Source organism: Gossypium hirsutum, chromosome D11 (genome assembly GCF_007990345.1).
Source record: "Gossypium hirsutum isolate 1008001.06 chromosome D11, Gossypium_hirsutum_v2.1, whole genome shotgun sequence".
Lineage (NCBI taxonomy): Eukaryota > Viridiplantae > Streptophyta > Magnoliopsida > Malvales > Malvaceae > Gossypium > Gossypium hirsutum.
Window position 1 is genome coordinate 30,768,325 of NC_053447.1, and position 22,450 is coordinate 30,790,774.

Sequence of the window (22,450 nt, forward strand, 5' to 3'; positions counted from 1 at the left end):
TATAACACTCAACCTAGAAATGAAAAACGTAACTTGTATTGGATTAGTTTTCCCATTGAAAAAATGCATCAATCAAATGAACTCTTAATTAATTAATCTATTTTTCCTATAACACTTGGAAAATAAAACAATGGTAGGGAAGCAACTTAGTTAATTATAAATATTGACCGTTGGTAGATAGTTTGGTCTTGTAAGGTCGTATAGAATGAGGTATAGATTAGATTTGGGGGCAATTATCAGAATCTGGTATGAAAAGACTATACACAACCACTTCTTCTCTCTACAATCATCAAATGCCATTAACCAATTTTCCCCAAAACCAAGGGCTGGCTTGCTTTCTATCTTTATTTTTCGACCGACAACACTAAATCAGTAAATCACAAAACCCAAATTTAATCTATTTTTTTCTCTATTTTATTTTGTACTATATATAAAAGAAGACAAATTAAACGTCAATTTATAGAGTTTCTATTTGCATGGCAGAGGCAGGTAGTAGCCCACAATAATATAAAACCCTCTTCCTCTCTCCCTAAAACCGCTTTTGACATATACTTTTGTCCACTGTTTTTGTTTTAGTTTTTGTTTGCTTCATTTGGCTTATTTGATTGCATGGTTCCTCATTTGCTATAATGGACAAACAATGTCTTGTGAAGTATTGTTCCTAGGGCAACAACTTATTATTGCTGTGATAAAATGACTTGATAGGGGGCGTTTTGGATCATCTCATTTTACATTACTAGCACTATATAAGTTTTTATCATTAGGCCAAAATTCGATATAAAATATAATTTCATTAGTAGATTACTTTTTTTTAAAAATTTTCTCTCAAGTAATATTCCAACAATATATATTTATTATTGTTAGTTATGGAAATATATTTTAGCTATTATATTTACTATTGTTATTTTTTTGGTATTATTCATGTCCGTTTTATGATTCATGTTCGAAGTTTGTGTCTACCCCTCCCAACAATGCCGTCTCTAAGGTTTAAACTTGCGTCTTCTATTAGGACTGTAATGTGCCTTACCATTGCATCCAACACTAGTTGGTTCTATTACTAATGTGATTATGTCAAAACTTTCCTAGAATTTAATTCTAGAAATAAAAAGGGGTAAATTGTAAAAATAGTTATTCAACTATTTATGTGTTTCTGTTTTGGTCATCAAAGTTTAAATTTGTTTTATTTTAGCAACTAACGTTATCGAAATTTAATATTTTGGTCACTCATCCATTAAGTCAATTACGTTAACCTTTTTATTCGCATAATAACAAATTTAGCCCTCCAATATTTATAGATTCTATAAAATTTAGTCATAATTCTAAAAAAATCAACAAATGTATCCTTCAATTTTACACATTTTATCAATTTAGTTTTAATCTTAAAAATTCAAAAAAAAAATTTAAAAATAGGATTTATTTAAAAATTCATTTTTCAATAAAAATACATGATTTTATAAAAAACTACATACAAAATTACTAGGTCTTTAAAGTATGCTTGAGCTAAGGTAAGATAAAAATAATAAATTTAGGCCCAATACCATGGTGGTTGGTTCCGCATCAATTCTGGTCGTATTGGTCGGTGCGCATTGCTCTAATGTTAAAGCAGAATACACAACACCCTTTTTCGCACTGGTGAAAGTTTCAGTCCATACTAATCACACTAATTCATTACGGACAATTCTGGTAACATTAGTCGAAACATGGTGCACCAACTGGTGCATTACTAATATTAAAAAATATAAAATTTTTAATTATCTACTATTATGCTAAAGACTTAATTGAGATGTACAAACTAATAAAAAGAAGAAACTTTTGCATTTCAATTTAGTTTTTATCTTAATACTAAATGTACTAACTAAAATATATTAAGAAAAGTTCACTCACTTGATTATCAAAGAAAAAGTTTCCACTCATCTTTCAACTTTTTTCTTCTTCTTATTTTTGGATTTATTGAATGATAGATTTTCATTTGTGGAGTTATTAATGAATATTTTATATAATTGATTAATATTTTATATTTGAAATTTTTTGAGTATAATTTATTTGTTATTTGTTCATATGTTTATAAAAATATATTAAATATATATTTTTAAAAATACCGACTATCTTGCTCAATACCATAAGCACTAGTCAATTATGAATCAATGTGAGGTAAAATATCATTCCCAATGTCCCCAATAAGAATTCATTTTCAACTCTACCATTTTTAACTCACCCCTTATTTCTTCAAAACATTTAAGAATAAATCATGAATTAAAGGCAAAAGATATAAACTAAATGAAACAAAATTTAAAAAAAAAAAGCACTTTTCTCTTGATAATGGCCTGAACTACAAGTACTTTTCATCTTTCTTTTTATTTATTTATTTTTACTTTTCTTCGATTTTTTTGAATTTTCTGTTTTTTCTTTCCTTTTTTTTTCTCAAATTGAAACAAAGTAAACAAGAATTATAAATAACAATAAAATTTAATGTGTAATCTCTCCTCATTAAAATATCTACCTTAATGTTTTTACTTATCCCAATCCATACTTCAAGCAACAAAATAAGTAATCCTTTTAAGTAAAAGTACTAATAGCAAACATAATTAAAGACTGAAAAGGGTTAAGACATAAGGTTAGAGAAAGGATTGTATGAAATAGTGATGCCACGTTATTTGTGTCTTTTTTCTAATAATTTTATGCCACATCAGTAATTTTATCCTGAATTTCAGGATCTTAATTTGGATTTGATTTGTTTCAGGATGAAAATACTAAATTTCGAGATAAAAATACTGATAAAATTATGAGAAAAGGAATATAGATGACTTGACGTTACTGTTTCATACAATCTTTTCCCGATCAAAGCAATCCAAAGAAAATTTTCATAGTCTTCCTTTATTGTGGAACCAATGGTAAGAGGAATTAAAAGAAATATTCCTTACTTATGGTCGATTACAATTCATGCACTTCCTTTAAAAAAAAGGTAACATAACAAGGAATATTCATAGAATATATAACTAGGAAAGTCGCAAAGTTGAAGCATCTAAAGTCTCAATAATATTTAATTATTGCAAATAATCAGTTGCTAATCCAATGGCATAATAGCATTCTTAAATAACAAGAAAAATAAGCAAACTCACTTTGTAAATTGCTTTGCGTTCATGTCAAAGTTCTTTAATTTGTTTAAAAAAATTAAAAAATGCAAATAATTTAAAAAAGAAAAATAAAGACAATACCCTAAAAGGTAAACTAATCTCCCTCAAGGCTTACTTCATTCATTGTTCTCAATATAGCACAAACCTATTTAAATGAATGAAATAAGAGTTAAGGAGACTTCTCTAAGTAATGCAAGAGAAGATGGAGGGAGTGAAAGTAAGTCGGGTTCAGTTTGATGATGCTCCGGATGTGCCTTTGAAGTTCGGCTCAATGATAGCTAACTTCAAGTGAAGCACATTATTTCACTTCAATGGAGTCGTGAAAATTTTCTTTTCCATTGCTCGCAAGAGTTACGAATACAACAAGAGAATTTTATCGAGCTATTTTTTAATCCAGCCTACTCAAGCAAGAGAATCCCACGAACGCCAACTATTTCACCACTAAATCAACCTGTAAAATAAGAACAAAAAAGAAATCATCACGTATAACCACCACAGTAAAAAGTCCTTAAATACAATATCATTTTTTTTCTTTTTAACTTCATGGATGATCGGCTTTCCTTTGACTCCACTTCTAAGTGTGGTGCATAAACATTCCCTTTTTAGCAATTCAAGTTCACCTTAACCCAAATGTTTTCCGCTATAATAAACCAACTACACCCAAACATAGTAACCCTTCCAAGGTAATTCTCGTTTCCTAAAGACAGCAACAAGTCATTAATAAAGGTGCCAAAATATAAGAGAAGGAGAAAACTAAATGGGACTGAGGCAGTGGCGTGCACGGTTGGGCCTGGTGGTCTAGGGGCGTTGCCAGGAGGTTTAGCATGAGGGGCGCATGTTGGAGCTAATGGCAGAGGCTTGATGTGCGACAGCAAGGTGCGAGCTAGGTGCTGCTAGGTTGGCTACTCATTGACGTATGAATGTGAAGCTTGGGTAGGGAGGAAGTGGACAAGGCTCGGTGCAACTGTGTGGTGGCTAAAATGTGCTAGACTTGTGGCCTAGGCGCAGGGTTGTTGGTTGAAAGTGTAAGTATATAACTTATTTATGGATCCAATTAAGTTTAAAGTTAAGTGGTACAATTTAAAGTGTTTAAGTCATTTATTTTAATGATAGTTAAATCCTATTTGGTCATTTAATTATTTGATGGATGTATTGGATTAAAGGTTATAACTTGATACTCCATCTATCTATTAGAGTTGCACATGTAAACTAATAAAAACTATAGCCTTCATGGACTATCATTAGGGTTTGTGTAACAAAAGGAAAAAAGTCAAGAGAGAGAAATTAATTTATTGTTGTCTTCTTCGTCAAAATTCAATAGTCAATTCCAATATCGCGTCAAGTAATTTTATATACTTGTGATAATCATATTATTCTAAATACCCTAGAATCATATTAGCAAGTATTGGGTGTAATGGTATGGCACATTGCTCTTTCAAGTGGATAACACAAGTTTGAACTTTGGAGATGACATTATTGGGAGGGGCAGCCACGAATCCTGAACATAGATCATAAAACAAACATGAAGGGGATACTTTCTATGTCATGATTTATGAGATCTGTATAGAGTTGGTTTAGATCGAGAATTTTTTTCAATTTTAGATCGAGAATTTTTTTCAATTGTTGAACTTCACTAGGTGTTAATATGCTAAGAAAACATAGTATGAAAGGAAGTGACAGTGGAAGTAGACACTTCTAATGGTGTTGCATAAAACACAATAAAAAAAGGGGACAACAAATTATTTATGTAGTTCAATTTTCCTACGTATGTGGAGTCTACCTCAGTGAGAAGAATCTATTATCTTTGTTCTTAATACAACAAGTGACCTTAATTCTATCACACCCTGGTATAGTAACCTTACTCTTGTATCCAAAGACTAACTCTAAATTCTCCCCTTGAGTGTAACACCTCATGCCCGACTTGATCACCAGGTCTGAGCTATGGAATGTTCATTCATTGTCGCAGTAGATTGATTACAATTCGATTTAATAGTTAATTCATATTATTAAGTTTAAAATATCATTATTGTATGCTATTCAATCATATACGAACCTTATACAAGCTTACAAAAGCTCTTTGGAGAGCTTGAGGTCGAATAAGGACCAAACTCTAAATTTTTAGACTATTGGATTGATGCCACGACTTTAGGGGTTCATGTTGGATCTGGTGCCTTAAGTGTAGTATTTTCGTCTATGTGAACTTGGAATTTTGTCGAATAGATTGGTTAATAAAACAAATTCATTGATTACATTAATATACTTTGTGTAATTGTCCTCATATTGTTTTTGCATGCAAAGCAAAATGGAAGCAACTGTTCTCATTGGTTGTCTAATGTTTAAACTAATATTAAGCGATATTACGTGATTAAATTGTAAGATGAAAAGACAACTTATATTAGTAGACGAACCTAAACATATATTTAGTTTAATAAAAAACGAGCAAACAAATTGAAAGACTAATTGTCGTCTATCAAGTCCAATTAGGGAGATGCTTTGTCTTAGGCATCAGATTGGATGAATCCTAAAAGATAGAGACATAGATTGTAACATCCCAAACCTGGCCTAGATGTTATGGCCGAATCTGGCGTGTCACATTGAAGTGTTTTTCGAAAACCATGTTTTCATTGAAAACCCTTCTTGAAATTTCAAACTTCTTGCCATTTAAAACTTATACAAAACCCCAGTTTGTGTTTGCTTATTTTCAATCAAGGTTTATTAAAGAAACGTTGTTACCTTCAAAACCTTATTGTTGCGGAAACTTAATTTAAAGCAAATGATTTGTGAAAACGTGTTATTTAAAAATTGAGTTGCGGAAACGTAGCGTTTGAAAATAGTTATTCTTTTGGAAAATCGAGTTTTCCTTCTAGTAGGTAAGAATCACAATCAATAAAATCCCGAATTTAAAATCTAAAATTTTAAAGGCCTTATTACAACCCAAATCAAAATCAAAGTGCTTTAGTAAATGAGCAAAACAGAATAAAACTTGTGCAGTTGTGTGGCCCTCTCTGAGTCCCTCACAACTCCGAACCGTCTAACGCTGGGGATTACCTGAAAGGTTAAAAATGGGGTGAGTTTAAAAAAACTCAGTGTGTGATCCCCTATCATTCAGTCAGTAATATAAGCAGTAACAGTCTGAGCTTGAGCCCTTTTGAGTAATAGAACAATGTGGCTTAGCCCACAACAGTAAATGTGCAGTGTTAGCCTTAGCCCATTACAGTATCAGAATCAAAAAAAGAATACATGTGGGCCTAAGCCCAATACAATGACAGAATCAGTAATAGAAATGCAACAATACAATCATGCAACCCATCCCAATCCAGCCAACACACCACCAGTACCAACCAACACACCTTGTGGGGATAAAATCGACCCACCCAGCAAATACACCAATATCAGCACCGGTTGCAGCACTAATCAGTATCGCAGCAAAGCTGCCAGTAACCAGAATGGCTAAGTGCCGTAAACATGATAGCTATAAGCTATAAAAATAATGGCTACAAGCCATAAGTACAGTAATATGATTGACACAAACCCATCAGTAGCAGTGATATGATCAGCACACAGCCATCAGTAATGGTAATATGATCGGCACAAAGCCATCAGTAACGGTAATATGATCAACACAAAGCCATCAGTAGCATCGCAACAAAGCTGCCAGCAACAGTATCGTAGTAAAGCTGCACGTAATAGTATATGTGGCCAAGCCACCAGTAACAGTGATTGTGGCAGAGCCACCAGTACAGTACTTCCTCCATAATAGTATCCCAACCCCATGTAGTATGTCATGTATGCAGAATGCCATGCTCAGAATCAGTCATACAAATCACAGACAAATCAGTCATACCAATCACAGACAAATCAATCATTTACACTCGAGGGTCAAAATGGTCATTTACCCTCAGAGGCATTACGGTCATTTTACCTTATAGGAGTATTTTGGTCATTTAACCCTTTTGGTCATTTAACCCTATGGGGTATTATGGTCATTTTACCCTACAGGGGTATTACAGTCATTTTACCCTACAGGGGTATTACAATCATTTTACCCTACGAGGGTATTTCAATCATTTTACCCATCGAGGGTATTTCGATCATTTTACCCATCGAGGGTATTTCGATAATTTCACCCATTAAGGGTATTTCGGTTATTTTACCCATCGACGGTATTTCGGTAATTTTACCCATCGAGGGTATTTCAATAATTTTACCCATCGAGGGTATTTCAATAATTTTACCCATCGAGGGTATTTCGGTCATTTTACCCATTGAGGGTATTTTGATTATTTTACCCATCGAGGGTATTTCGATAATTTTACCCATCGAGGGTATTACGGTTATTTTACCCATCGAAGGTGTTTCGATAATTTTACCCATCGAGGGTATTTCAGTTATTTTAGAGGCCCATTTCGGCCTAAGCCCATGATAACATTCATGGGAGCCTCTAGAGTCCCACACCGGGTTTCGTGGCCTCGGTTTACGACTCGAGCGTTTGCACGCCCTTACGGTCCCAGCCTTGTCTTTTTCGACTTTCGGCTTTTTTCGATTTGCAGTTGAAAGAGAGTGTGATTACTCACCTTTTCATGAAAGCTAGCGAAACACCTCTTGGCACCAACCTACATTGATTTGAATATTCGGTCAATCCTTCAATAACCAATATTTTTAAGTACTTTAACCACACTTAAACAATCATCACCTACCACGATTATAAGAAATATGGCCTACTCTTCTAAGATTCTTGGCCAAGGCACGATTCCATGTTCTTGATGATTATCTACTCAAGCAGCAATTTTTATCAAACGGATATGGTTACTCGAATATGATTTAAGAAAAATCCAACACCAAAATCACAGCATATTCGGTCTACCAACCAACTTACCCCAACGATCAAATGGCTGGTGAAGGGAAGATTTGGAATGCCTCCACACACTAGAGAACCCTCTTTTCTCTTCTCGAGATTTTAACACCCGAAATTGATGATGATAAAATCAGTTAGAAAAGCTTAGGTATATTCGGCCAAGCACAATAGAGAAAGGATGGTAACTGAAAGTACACAAAAGAGCCTTGAAGAAATCGATTGGGATGGAGAGAGTGGGAAGTAGAGAAGAAGAAGATGGTGAGTAGGTTCAGCTTTGAAAGAAATAGAAGAATGGAGGGAAGAGAGAAGAGAAGTGCATGCGGCACTGTTAAGAGAGTAGTGAAAACAAAATATGGTGTTCGGCAGAGAAAGAAAAATGAGACCAAAAAGAAAGTTACCTATTCGGCAAATGAAGGAAGGAGGAGAAGTAGTGGAAATTTTAATCACTTCAATAGTTAAAACGCAAACCCGAAAGGAACCCCGAATGGTAGAAAAATCCCAAAGAACATTCGACACCTTCCTTTCAACCCTCTCAAAATCGAACAAAGAATTGCCTTGTGCCGAAAATGCTCATTTCTTTTCCCCTTTGCCGAATTTCACTAAGCCTTAAAGTCCCAATCAGCCACAACACCCTACCAACCTCCCATTTTCAAATTTCCTTGATTTTCTCCCCAATCTCCTCCTTGATTTGCTCCACAATTGCATCCAAGACCAATTCAAACTTCACTTTACAGAGTTCGAAACCACCTCAAACTCCTCCCGCCTCATACTAGTAAAATAAATATCCTTTTTGCTTGGAATAGGATTCGAACCCAAGCCCCCCTCAATAGCTCAACACGCCACTTGCCTCATTGCCACAAGCTCTTTTGTGACACATTTTATCTTCAATTAGTAAAAAGGTCTAAAGGCCAAAGTCCAAGTTCCTTTATAAGAACAAAATAAATTACAAAAGCCAAGACTTGAACCCATGCTCCCTTATAACCTTAATGACGCCACAACCACTAGACCACAAGCTTCCTTATGACATTTTTTTAACACAATAATTTAAAAGGTCTACATCCAAGTATCTAGGGTTTTATCCACTTAAAACCAAAATTTTGGCTAAAACCCAGGTTTGAACCCAGGATTTTCCCAACTCCTCTCAGGACCCTTAACCACTAAAGCAGACATACTTTTGTGCACAGTTTCTTAACTGTTCCCTTGCTCAAGGCCCAATACTTTTAGGCCCAAATTTTGGGGTGTTACATAGATGTGACTGATTGGACTAACAGTACATTGGATTGGACCTAAGAAGAATGAATCCTGAATCCTGTTATAGATTTATTCACTTATGATGTTCATAGTATGACATACCTAAATCCTGACTGGATGGTGGACTATGTATGCATGATTCGTACACTTTTATGTAAGTAAAAGACTGAATTCAAATAGATAAGGAACCAAAAGCTTGTGCATTGGGTGTAAAACTTCTGCAATATGTAGCATCATTCACAACAACAAAATTCATATGTAACTCCTTCAACCCGATCTGATTCACTGGATTTGGATCATGGGTGATACTACATGAATACAGACTCGACTTGCAATTGAACAGTTACATCCCAAAACAATATAGAGTTTAAAAGAATACATATACATTAGAGAAATATAATTACAAATAAAAATAAGTGGAGGAATTAAATTACAAAAGTTCTCATCTAACATTACAATATATTACAATTATCAAAATAATTACTCTTATGCAACCCTATTGATACATAAACGCCACTAGGCTTGATCTGTACACATAATAATTCGATACACCTCTTCAATAGCATAATCTTGGCATCGTCCCTCAGGTGCAGACTCACATCATCAACCTGAAACTATAAGTATAACTCATGTAAGTTCGTAAGAACTTAGTGAGAATTAATCACTTATGCATTGATCATGGTTTGCATAAAGTGCCAGATTCTTTTCTTTGAATATCAACTGTCTATCAAATTGAACATCACACAAATCGCACAACATATGCATTCTTTCTATCTGCTATATCGTAGTCTAAATCCATTACTGTCATGTATAACTAAAAACCGTTCTCTTAGGAATCTCTTTCAACTCATCTTGATCATGGTTTCTTGCTCGTATTCTTGCAAACCAAAGTTCAGAATTGCTTCTCATACCTAATCTTGATTTCCAATGTCTACAGATAAATACCCTTTTCAAGTTATATGCAGCCTTATTCAAATTTTTTCCTCCAATGAGGGTTCCCATTACATCTCTTCAGATCACTACCTTTAATTTTGTCTTAACTTGGTACTGTCCTTACCATATATTCAATCGATATCTTTAATCATTCTGGTTTTACTGCTCATACTTAAGAGTCATACTAAACACGCCATATAGCTATATACAGAACCCGCCACACTGGTCATCCATTAGAATACACCACGAGGGCCTATCGATCATTTCCCACCTCGGTGATTAGACACAGACCTACAAACCAGTCCCTCAGACACTGACACGATTCATACCTGACATTTTTTATCACCAATTATACAGCTATTAAAACTCATGTTTCACGTACTAGACACATTCATGTAGATGTATTTTAACACAATACATACCTATACACAATTCATCATATAATTTGAACTCATCTAATTTCTTATATACATACATACTCTCTTATTCAATATCTTATATACTTTTCACGATTTCTAGATTATAAATAATAACAATACCCTAATGCATACTTAGCAACCTTGTACGAACTACTGTATACTAGTCATTATCCTGCATCATTAATTCTTATGGATACGACCACAGTCTCATCATTCTCTCAAACTCTAGTTATCATGCTCTTATTCTACTAAATCTTTTTTATCTGGTTAATTGACAAATCCCCTCAAACCTTTCATAAAATTTATGGTCATAATAATAAATTTTTAACAATACATATCCTCAGAATCCACTTCTAACAACCCATGCCTTAAGCCATACTCTTATTTCAAAAAATTATTCACTGACATTTACCTTGGATGGATTTAGATGTATTTGGCGAATACTTTCGTTGAATTGAATGCCTTCAAAATGACATTCAAATATACCTCTATGCCACACGTATTGATAATGACACGATACTATATAGACCATTCGAACGAATTCCCACTACACTCAAATATACTGACCACGACCTTTAGCGGCACTTTTCCCACAAACGCCGCTATAGACCACGACCTTTAGCAGCGCTTTTTCCACAAACGCCGCTACAAACCACGACCTTTAGCGACGCTTTTCCCACTAACGCCGCTATAGACTATAGCCTTTAGCAGCGCTTTTCCCACAAACGCCGCTATAGACCACGACCTTTAGCAACACTTTTCCCACAAACGTCGCTATAGACCATGACCTTTAGCGGCGCTTTTCCCACAAACGCTGCTATAGACCATGACCTTTAGCGGCGCTTTTATCACAAACGCCGCTAAAGAATAAACCTTTAGCGGCACTTCTTGTAAAAACACCGTTAAAAACATAACCTTTAAAAAAATTATTTTAATCAAATAATATTTATTTTTATGATAAATATTATATTATGTTTTATTTTTTTAATTTAAACTTTAAATATACTTTTTAAGGATAAAAAAATATTATTTAAATTAAATTTTCTATGAAAATTTTAACTTTAAAACTAAATATAAAAATTAATGAATTTAGTTTTAGAATTTAAAATAATAAATTAATAACACAATTAAAATCCAAAAGTTAGAACTCAAGTTGTCGCAAATATTAAAGTAAAAATAAAAATTTAGAATCAAAACTAAAATAAATAATACATATGAAAAACAGACTGACTAGTTGAACCTGCCTATGACTATACAAAATGCAAGGTAATAAAAAATACAATGCATTAAATTGTTGAACCTGCCTAGGTACTATCTGACAGCAGAATAACACATTAAATTGTTGTATTAAGCATGTAGATTACATACTAATGTAGACCAAAATATTTTCCTTTGCCTTCTACCCTTAAATCTAGAGATAACAAAAACCAGGGACCTAACACTAGCAAGTTCAAATATATCGCTAAAAGAAACACAGCTTTAGCTCCATCCAAATGTACATTCAATTCTTAAATTCTGCTTCAATATATTGGATGAATTTCCCCGTAGCATGATGTTAGGTGATCAAACAAAGTACTTTAAAACTGCAAAACTAAGAAGAAAACATCCTCACTTGATAATCTGAAGGGTTGTCTTCCTTACAACTTGGTCCTCTAAAAGGAAGCAGCTTAGCTTTAGGTTTCTCTAAAGAGAAAACAACATGAATTCCACCCTCAATCCCATGATCTTTCCTTAAACGGTGTCTCACCTAGAAGCAAAAATTTGACAAAGAGTAAAGTGAATGATAGCAGGAAATAAACCCCTAAACAATATCTTCTTAATGCAATAGATAAAGAATAGTAAAATTGGATATCCAAAATAACAAATACAAGCAGAAGATATTAAAGTTTTTCCAAACCAATTAAAATCTAATTGGACAAGGCCCCAAAGTAAACACCAATCATAAGATCAGCAACCACCAAAAAACTACAGTAGCAAGTGTAGATTCAAAAGCCACAGACGCAAAGAGCAATGATAAAAGAAAGAAAACCACAACTCTCCTGTAGGCTGTAGCATTTTAATTTCATAAAGAGAGTAAATATTGGTTCATCCATAGACCATGGATTAAAGAGATTTACCTAGTCAGTTGCTCAGAAACTATATCATCTGCTCGAAGGCTCAAGCCAGTCATCCCAATATTTCCATTTCCAAGACCAATCGCACATTTGACAGTTGTACCTGATGCAATTTCAATTCCCAGAATAGCAATTAAAGAAATGGAACGATAACATTTTCACCAATTTACTAGTATCATACAAAAAGTTTGACGAAAGGGAGTTCAAATTTGAACTGAAAATGACATTAAAAATTTAGAATAAATACAGAATCGATAAAGATGATTGCATCTATCAGATCTAGCATGTTTAGCCTTTTGCTAGTGTTATAGGTCAGTTAGAGCATCGAATAAAAGCATTAAAATAATAGCATCTTTCATTATGTGTTAGAAGCATACCACACAATAAAACAACAATCATATGCATACAACACTCATAGTAACAATTAAAGTAGAAGAAATTAGTGGAAAAGGAAAGATATACCATAAATCCAAGTCCTTTAAAAAATTATTGAATAACATATATATTTATAACATCAAGAAAGAAAATCCACGTTAACACTTTTGGAATCCAGGATATAAGGCTGACCTGAGAACTATTCTGTAGATCAATCCTAAAGAATTTGACATTTGAATTATTTGAAACACACTCCAACTTATCTGTTGCTTTTTTACTAGAAGGTTTCCATTTTCCTGGAGAAGGGAAGCTATCACATTTCTTTTGAAACATGAAAATATATTGATTTTTTTAAAGAAAAAAAAAGAGAAGAGATTTTAACATATTGTAAAAAATCTACTGTTGCAAATACAAGTAATTAAAACAAAATCATATTCATAATATTTTAAAGAAATCATAGACATACCAACTCCAAGAGGTCTCATATAAGCATGTTGAGTGTAAACCTATGATTTGTCAACATAAAACACTAAAATATTGGAAAGAAGCAAAAAATTTAGATAATTAAAATAAAATAAAATAAAATAAACATTCATTTAAAAGAAATTAGAAAATTCTGGAGCATGTTACTTACATATAGTCAAAATGGATTCTAAACTAAATATATAAACATTTTATAAATTAATTAAAATAAAATAAAATCTTATGAAACCAGTGCCTCAAAGTTGGGGCAATCCCAGATTTCAATGACCTCCAAATGGGTAAGAGCAACCCAGACAGAGATCCCTCACATTGCAATTTCCTCTAATTTCAGACTTGTACAACAACTCAGCCAGAAATTTAAGAGACGAGAGGTTTTGCATCCCTTTAAACAAAATATTTTAATGCCTTAGCAACCAAAGAAATGCAAGAACTGAAGCGAATTCCAATTACCAGGTTGAATTTCCTCTACGAAGATGAGGTTGATCAGACAGGCACTTGAAGCTTTGAAACATCAAATAATCTCAAAATGTCAGTAAGCTCTGAAGCTTTCGGATAGATTTTGGAAGTGTCTACTCAAATTCTGCCACCTAATCATACAACATTCATACTGTCACTTGCATTCTTACCATTTGTTCCTATAATGCACAAACTAAACTGAACCAAGGATCGATTGAACCATAACACTTCACCTTTTAGATTTGTTAGACAATTGTTTTGTGTAATATAATGAATTCCCATTATCAAGGTATTGACATACTCATGATGATAAGAAATGTAAAAGGAGAAAGAATAGGGAAATGAAAGTGGGTGATCTAACATGTAATAATAATATAAACAAGAAGATACAGCTTTAACAAATGAAGAAACTAAATGAGGAAATTGGTGTCTAGAAACAGAGCAAGGGAGAGAGAGAGAGAGTTTATCCCCAATCCACGAAAGGAAGAGGTGGATATCCATCCTTAGGTGGGGGCTTTAAGGATGGAGGCAGATTACCCCACGATATTGCCATACCATTTCCATTTCCCTCTACACCACCTATAACAATATAAATAAAACCCATCCTTACTTGCATTACACTGCATAAACAAATATGAATTAATAAAACAGACGGAGAAAAAAACACTTGGTGCTACAGTTGAAAGTGGAGGATTTGGGGTCCGAGAATCATTGTTGGGATGGAAGTATTTACAGTTATCTCCGTACTGGAAAAATCCCTAAAATAGGAAAACCAAATGCAGTAAAATATTATATGATTGAAGTAAAAAAGAAACAAAAATGGCTTTCCAAGAGGAAAAGGGAGGAATATTTACTATATTAAGGAAGCGATTGCAGACGCCTTTCGAAAAGGGTGGTACCGAAGTTTGACAAAGATCTGCAATCATAAACATGTGAATAAAGAGCAGGAAGTAGGGAAGTTGGGAGAAAAGTAGTGAGTGAGAGAGTACCTTGGGCGGTTTAGGAGTGGAACCATTGAGCTTTAGCACGGAGGTGCTGGAGGCCCTGCAAGTGGCGTTTTCGAGCAGCAGGAGTGTCTTGAAATTGCTTATCGCAATAGTCGCAGTAATACTTCCCTAGCAGCATTCGTCTCTCTCTCTCTCTCTCTCTCTCTCTCTCTCTCTCTCTCTGATACTTGTTCTATTACTAATACTAGTCCATAACTGGAAGCCAAATCAGAGTAAAAGGGGAAAAGTTTCGGTAAAATTCTACCGTAAAGCTTGTCGTTACCGGAAAATGAGGAAGGGTGTAAGTTGGGAAATATTGGACCGGACAATGGGATCGGGCCGGTTAGCAAATTATAGGAGACATTGAAATTTTCTAAAGTGCTACAGTTTTCGAAGTTCGAATGGATAGTTCCAGTGAGCATATTATGGGAAAGATCAACTGCAGTTATTGAAGGAAGCATCGATATTTCCCATGAAATTATTCCAGTAAACAAATTGCGGTTAAAATTCAAAGACGAGCTTTTCACAATGATCAATGTCCCAGGGGATGCTTCCGTTTAGAGAGTTACCTTGGAGCTCGATTTTGTACACGTTTTTACAGCCGATGAAGTCTGGGATTATGCCTGTTAGCTTGGCTGAACTGGCTGAGAAAATTTGCAAGCTCGGTGCACCCCAAATGTTGCTCGGCAATGCGACGTTGAAAGAGTTCTCGGAGATGTTGAAGAACTAAAATCATAACATAAAGATTTAACATAAAGATCTAAAACATCCATAAATCAAATCATAACATAAAGATCTAAAACATATATAATGGATCCACTAAAACCCTAGAGAGAACAAAAAAACGAGTAATAAGCTAATTTAAATCCGAACATAAGCCGATTGCAAGGGGGAAATTAGGGATTTTATGGGGGAAAGTTGGGGATTTCGGGGGGGATTTTATAAAATGGCGCTATTTTTTGTAAAGTAAAATTATTTTTTTGTGGCGTTTTTATAAAAACGCCGCTATCGCCGCAAAAAATTATTTCATTTGGAATAAAACGACACTGTTTTGCTATGCTAAAAATATTTTATTTTGTCTATTAAAAATTATTATTTAAGTGATTTTATAAAAAAATTTATTATTATTTTTTATAAATTGAATTTTTATAAAAAAAATCAAGTACTCTTAAAATAAATATCATATATTTTAATAAGAAAAAAATGATTAAATGACTATAATTAATGATTAATTTAGAATTATCCAATGTAAGCAATTAATCTCTCACATATCAAATTTCTATTAAAAATTGAGACGTTAATCATGATTTTATATTATTCATTTCCGATCTAATCTCCATTTTATTAGAGATATTTCTTTCTAACTAAAATATAATTATTTTGCTAGATGTTCGATGTGAAATGATTTTAGTTTTTGTATTTTATTTTTATTTGTTATAATTTGGTCTTATATATCCAAAATAGATAGTTACCTATCCGTAACAATTTGTTACATTTTTTTATTTATTAATTTTTTTAAATCTAATATTTAAATATATCAAATAGTTTAGATTAAATATTTTTTAGTCATAAACACCGCTAATGTTACCTTTTCCGGCGTTTACAGAAGAAACGCCACTAATAAATTAAATTCTTGTAATGAAACAACACCGTTTTGAAAAATTCTAAATCATATTAGCGGCGTTTTGGCTATAAACGCCGCCAAAGCTCGCATATTTTACAATTTTTTTATATTCAATTATTGTATATTGCATATCAATTTTAAATTAATAATCTTTACAATTTATTATTATCTCTTTTACAATTATATAAGAACTTATTTAATATATAAATTAAAAAAATACTAATTAATCTAAACCTTAAACCCTAACCCGACCCCAAATCTCTAAACCCTAAACCACTAATTATTAACCCCAAACCCCAAACCACTAACCCCTAAACCTTATTTAATATATAAATTAAAAAACACTAATTAATCTAAATCATAAACCCAAACTCTAACCCAACCCTAAATCCCTAACCCCTAAACATTATTTAACATATAAATTAAAACACACTAATTAATTTAAGCCCTAAACCTTAACCTGACACTGAATCCATAAACATTAAATCCCTAACTCTTAACCTCTAACCCCTAACCCTTAACCCATAAACCTTAAATCACAACTCTTAAATCAGAATCCCTAATCCATAATCCCTAATTCAATAATCTATAAACCTTAAAATCGTAACTCTTAAACCGGCCCTAAATCCTAAATTAACCATATATATATATATATACCCTAAACCATATATATTAAACCCTAAACTATTATGATAATTAAATTAAATATTTTAAAATTAATAATATCGTATCTTTTACAATTATATTTGAAATTATTTAATATATAAATTAAAAATCAATCAATCATGTACCCAAAAAAATTTAATATTATTTTAAGTAATAGTATTTTAATTTCTCCATTTTTAACAAATATTTTCTATTTTTTTATTTCAAATTATTTCTACGTGTCATTATTTCAAATTTATCCATTTTTAATTAAAAATAAATTAAATTTTAATTAATATAAATAAAAAAATTAAATAGTAAGTAGATAGATAAAAGGTTAAAGCCTCGAGCATTAGTGGCTCTTTTCCTAAAACGCCGCTAAAGATCTGAGCAATAGCGACGCTTTTTCAAAAATGCCGCTAAAAGATCTGAGCATTAGCGGCGCTTCTTCAAAAATGCCGCTAAAGATCTAAGCATTAGCAGTGCTTTTTTTAAAAATGCCGCTAAAGCCCCGGAAGGTAGAAAACGATACCGTTGGGCTTAGGTTTTTTTGCGGCGTTTTTCCAAAAAACGCCGTTAGTGCTCATTTTTAGCGGCGCTTTAGCGGCGCCTTATGCACAATTTTTAGTGGCGTTTTTTGTCCAAACGCCGCTAAAAGCCTGTTTTGGTGTAGTGTCCATGCCCATTTCTTCATGAAAATGTATATTCAAAATACCCATTTTTCTCAGATTCCTTATGATCTTAGGAGAGGTCATTAAATCCCAGACCACTATGATTTGATAGATTCCAAATAACTCTGATTCAACTATTAATCATAATATAGACAACTCTCAATGAGCATAGTAATACTTTACCTTAGCTATACTTATTATAAAACTATCTGACTCATTCATATCTTACTAAAAATATAGGTATGTAAATCCTACCAGACATTCATGACAGATTACACCATTCAACCAAACAGAGCATACTGTGCATGCTTCATATGGACACTCGTTTGTTGTCCCGGTGGACTTCACAGAGGATGCCATAAGATTCGATCAGAATGCGCTACTGAGTAGCAGATAGAATACGTCACAAAACATTCCACAGAATACGCCATGAGTCATTGTAATGAATGTGCCATCACGATTTCATACTAAACACGGCCTTGATGATTTCATACATGTTTATATACTTACGATCCATTCATAACATCATTTCATATGCTGCCATGGGTCATAACCTCATGGTATTACGTAATCATTCATGACCTAACTTTATTCTTACAATATTATACATGTTACATTCTTTCTGTACTTTTAATGATTTCCAATATGCATTTCAATCATGTTCATAGATATAATTTAATATGAATAGTATGCATGTAAGATTCATGGTAGAGACTCACTTGGAAACTTACTTACAATAGCTTAAACGCTAGATCCAAACACCTGACTTGTAATGAGCATCAATCACCAGGATATGATGAAATCTCCTACTCTCGATTTGATCTTCAGTTCTAGCTCAAAGGAGAAATAAATACTGTTGGTTCCTTAAGATTCAGTTATCAGTCTTTTGAAGAAGGAAGAAAAAACCTGCCCCTTTCTTTAGCCTGAATACTTATAAATATAACTTAAGTCCCCACTGGAACTTGACATGTGTCACACTCTTTCAAAAATATCTTCATTAATAGTCTACATCTGTAATGCAAATATAAATAAGAACCCAGAGGGTCCCTAATTACTATACTTACAATGCAACTAGCAATCACCCTAATAACATGGCGCACTATGCCTTCGGCGAGTACTCTTTTCAGTCATCTTTTCACTTGGCTATCATCTCATTCCAACCAGCATAGTGATCTATCATTAAACCACCCTCGACTTAAACACTGTTAGGAATACGCCCATTCTGTACACCAAAGGAAACTATCAGCCGGATACCACTTTGCCAGACAGACTATTTCAAAAACCATGTGCCAACCTTGAACCTGCTAGAACTGAGGTGTTGCAACTCTCATCCCCTTAACAAAATTTCACCCTCAAAATTTCTAAATTTGGAGAATTCCAACGTATAATGGGTGACAAACTTACTATTCCAGGAGCATACTATGAGTTGGGCGAATCCAGGATTTACTGGTTGCCTTCATATATTTAAACGTTACTCACTTACCCAGTTTGACAGATGTTAACATTACTTTAGAGAATACACCTCTTCAAACTCTTTGGCAAGATTGATCAAAGCCTTAACTTTTCCTCCATTTAAGCTTTCTGCATCCTTCATCTTTAGTTTTAGGTTTTTCCCAAAGGTATCTCTTTTCCTTCTTCTCTTTTCTTACATCATTATAACGTACATCTTAGACATAAGCGAGAAAATTTTTACATACCTGAGGAACTTAACCAGGTTTGACGTATTATGCATATAGGGCTACTTCCACATACGTTGTCCAAGAACCGGCTAAATCGAGCTCTGATACCAAACTTGTAGCACCCCATACCTGACCTTTAAGGAAAATCTAGGAATGGCGCGTTACAACCTTACATATTTTCCCTTTTTTTTTCTCCAACCATAATTTGAAAAAAAGTTAGATTTATCAAATCTAACTAAAGATAACAAAATTTTGAAATACTAAATCATGAAGTAAACCATTACAAATCAAGATCATAAGCTTCATTACAAAAGTTAGGGAAAAATCATAATTTTACGAATATAATTTTAGTTACAATCGTTCTTTAAAATCCTAAGCCTTAACGCCACCCCATTGTCATGCATAACACAAAATTATTAGAAGTCTCACAATATAAGATATGCTCTAGCGTGGTTCTTGGTGATTCCTTTACTTATTCAATGATCCTGAGAAGTAAATATAACGAAGTAAGTTCATAGAACTTAGTGATTTCTAGAGCAGGCATTAAGATGACTATACATATGTTAAAAAAATTAACTTTCTCAACTCAATGGAACACATAATTCACCTATTGGAGAATACTATACATAACAAACTTTGTACAATTCACCCATTAGCAAAATACGAAACTTACATATACTATATAGCAGACTAAGTTCCTTTGGCACATACATTGCGCCCATGCATTCCTGCAGAAAACCTTCTTTGTGTTGGCTAAAAACTCTAGTCTGTGTTGTAAGATATAGGTTTGTGCAAGTATACACATTCGTTATCAAGTAATAAATAAGTATAAGAGTTATCATCTCCACAGGGACTGTAGATGTTAATTAAATAATTGAGAAATTAAAGATTACAAGTTGGTAAGAAAAGACAATAATTTTGATGTGATGGATAAAATTAATGTTAACTAAATACAAATAAATTAATCTAAATGCAATGAATGAGATGAGATGGTTTAGCAGTAAATTCACAAGCTTCAAAAATAATAACATGAATAAGCTAGAATAATTACAATATTCAATGTAATTCATTTTTCATCATGTTTAGCAATGTCCGGAACGTATTCCATGACAACTCGATCTTTCATTAACTTGAAACCAGTATAAGTTCTTTCAGAATATTATGCTTAGAAAAACATGCATACTACCATGATCTTATTTAACTAAGGCTTTCTTAGAGCTTATGTGAAGTAACAAGGATGGATTAGGTTTGAAATAATTTAATCACACAAATCTAAAAGTTATGCAAGGTAATAGAGCTCTCTTGAGTTATTAAAAACCTTTAATTTTATTGGGCTAAGATTTAAATTAAGCATGCATCTTTCAATTATTGCGTCCATTAATCATCATCTGGCTATGGTTGATAAACTAATTCTAATGCATTTAGTCACATTTTAATAAATGAAATACATGCATGAGTTTAACTGAAAGCATGAACGATTAAGGCACAAATATCATAAACATGAATCAACTGAACTTTGTCAAATTAATGTAAGTATTCTATCTAAAAAATTAAGCTATCATTGTTAATGGAAAAACATGAAAATAATTTACAAACACGTTGAATAACTAAGAACAAAATAAAGCTAAAAAAAGAAGAAACTCTGAATTATTTCGACAATCCTCCAGAAATCGATCGTAGTGGCTTCCTCCTATCCTCGTGTTTGCTCCTTCACAAAGTGCTCCTTAAGGTGGTTGGCCAAGAGTGATTTTCCTCAAGGGAAATGCTAGCTAAATTCAATGGGAAATGGGAGTGTTATTCGTGAAAAGAGAAACAAAGTGAAGAGAGAAATGAGAGATGAATGAGTGATATGGGAATGAAAGATAGTATCTATAGTAGAAGGTTGACATGAAAGTTTGTGAAAAGTAGCTTGAGGGATCTCTTGAAATGCTCGGTCTCTTGGCCAGCCATAAAATGTGGGAAGTGGCTGATTTTACCCTGGATTTTCTTGTTTGATTTCTGCTAGGGGTTGGACGGTTTCTTGGGAAATATTTGAGAGTTGATTTTTTATTCTTCCCCAAGTGCAAGAACCTCCAAATAAATCATCTAAAAGCTAATTTTGGGTTGCTTATATGCTTGCCAAATTTGGGATTATCTTCCCCTTGATGGACGATTTCGTGACCCAATTTAAGACACAATTAGATTTCTTTTCAGCAACCAACTTCAAATGAGTCAAGGTAAAATTTCTAAACACAATTATGCTTTATTCATCCATATGACTTGTTCATGTGTGATATTGAATTTTCTCCCATGTTAGTTAATTCTATAGTTCCACTGCAATAGATTAAGTTCTTTATTAAACATGTAATAATATAACTTAATTTTATGTAGAATTAACTCTAAAAATTAATAAAATTAAAAACTTACTAAAATTATGCTCAATGTCTTAATATAAATTAAGTTCATATATTTTTCTAACAATATACTCAAAATTTGCTCAAATATTAAGTAAAAGATGCTAAATAAGTTTATATAATTTAGATTTATCACGTGTTTAGAGATCATATTAATCATACATTTCTTTTCCTTTGTCATGCTCTGCCAATCTGGTTTGCAATTACGTTTGCCCTACTAGAGGCTACATAACCATTCTAATGTGTCATGATCTTCCAGTTCAATGCTCATATCATTGAAGACAATGCCATGTGTAACATCCTATTTTTCAATGGTGTCAAAAAATAGTGGTTTCGGGACCACAAATTTGATGAATGAGTCCGTAAATGTTATTATTTAATATTTATAAGTCAAATATAGTGTTATAATAAATTTTAATTTGATAAATTATG

General features: G+C 33.0%; 1 pseudogene; it reads right to left on the reverse strand.

The window, feature by feature from the left end:
- Positions 1-9,606: 9,606 nt before the first annotated feature.
- Positions 9,607-15,926, reverse strand: LOC107891841 (zinc finger CCCH domain-containing protein 3-like; annotated as a pseudogene).
- Positions 15,927-22,450: the final 6,524 nt, after the last annotated feature.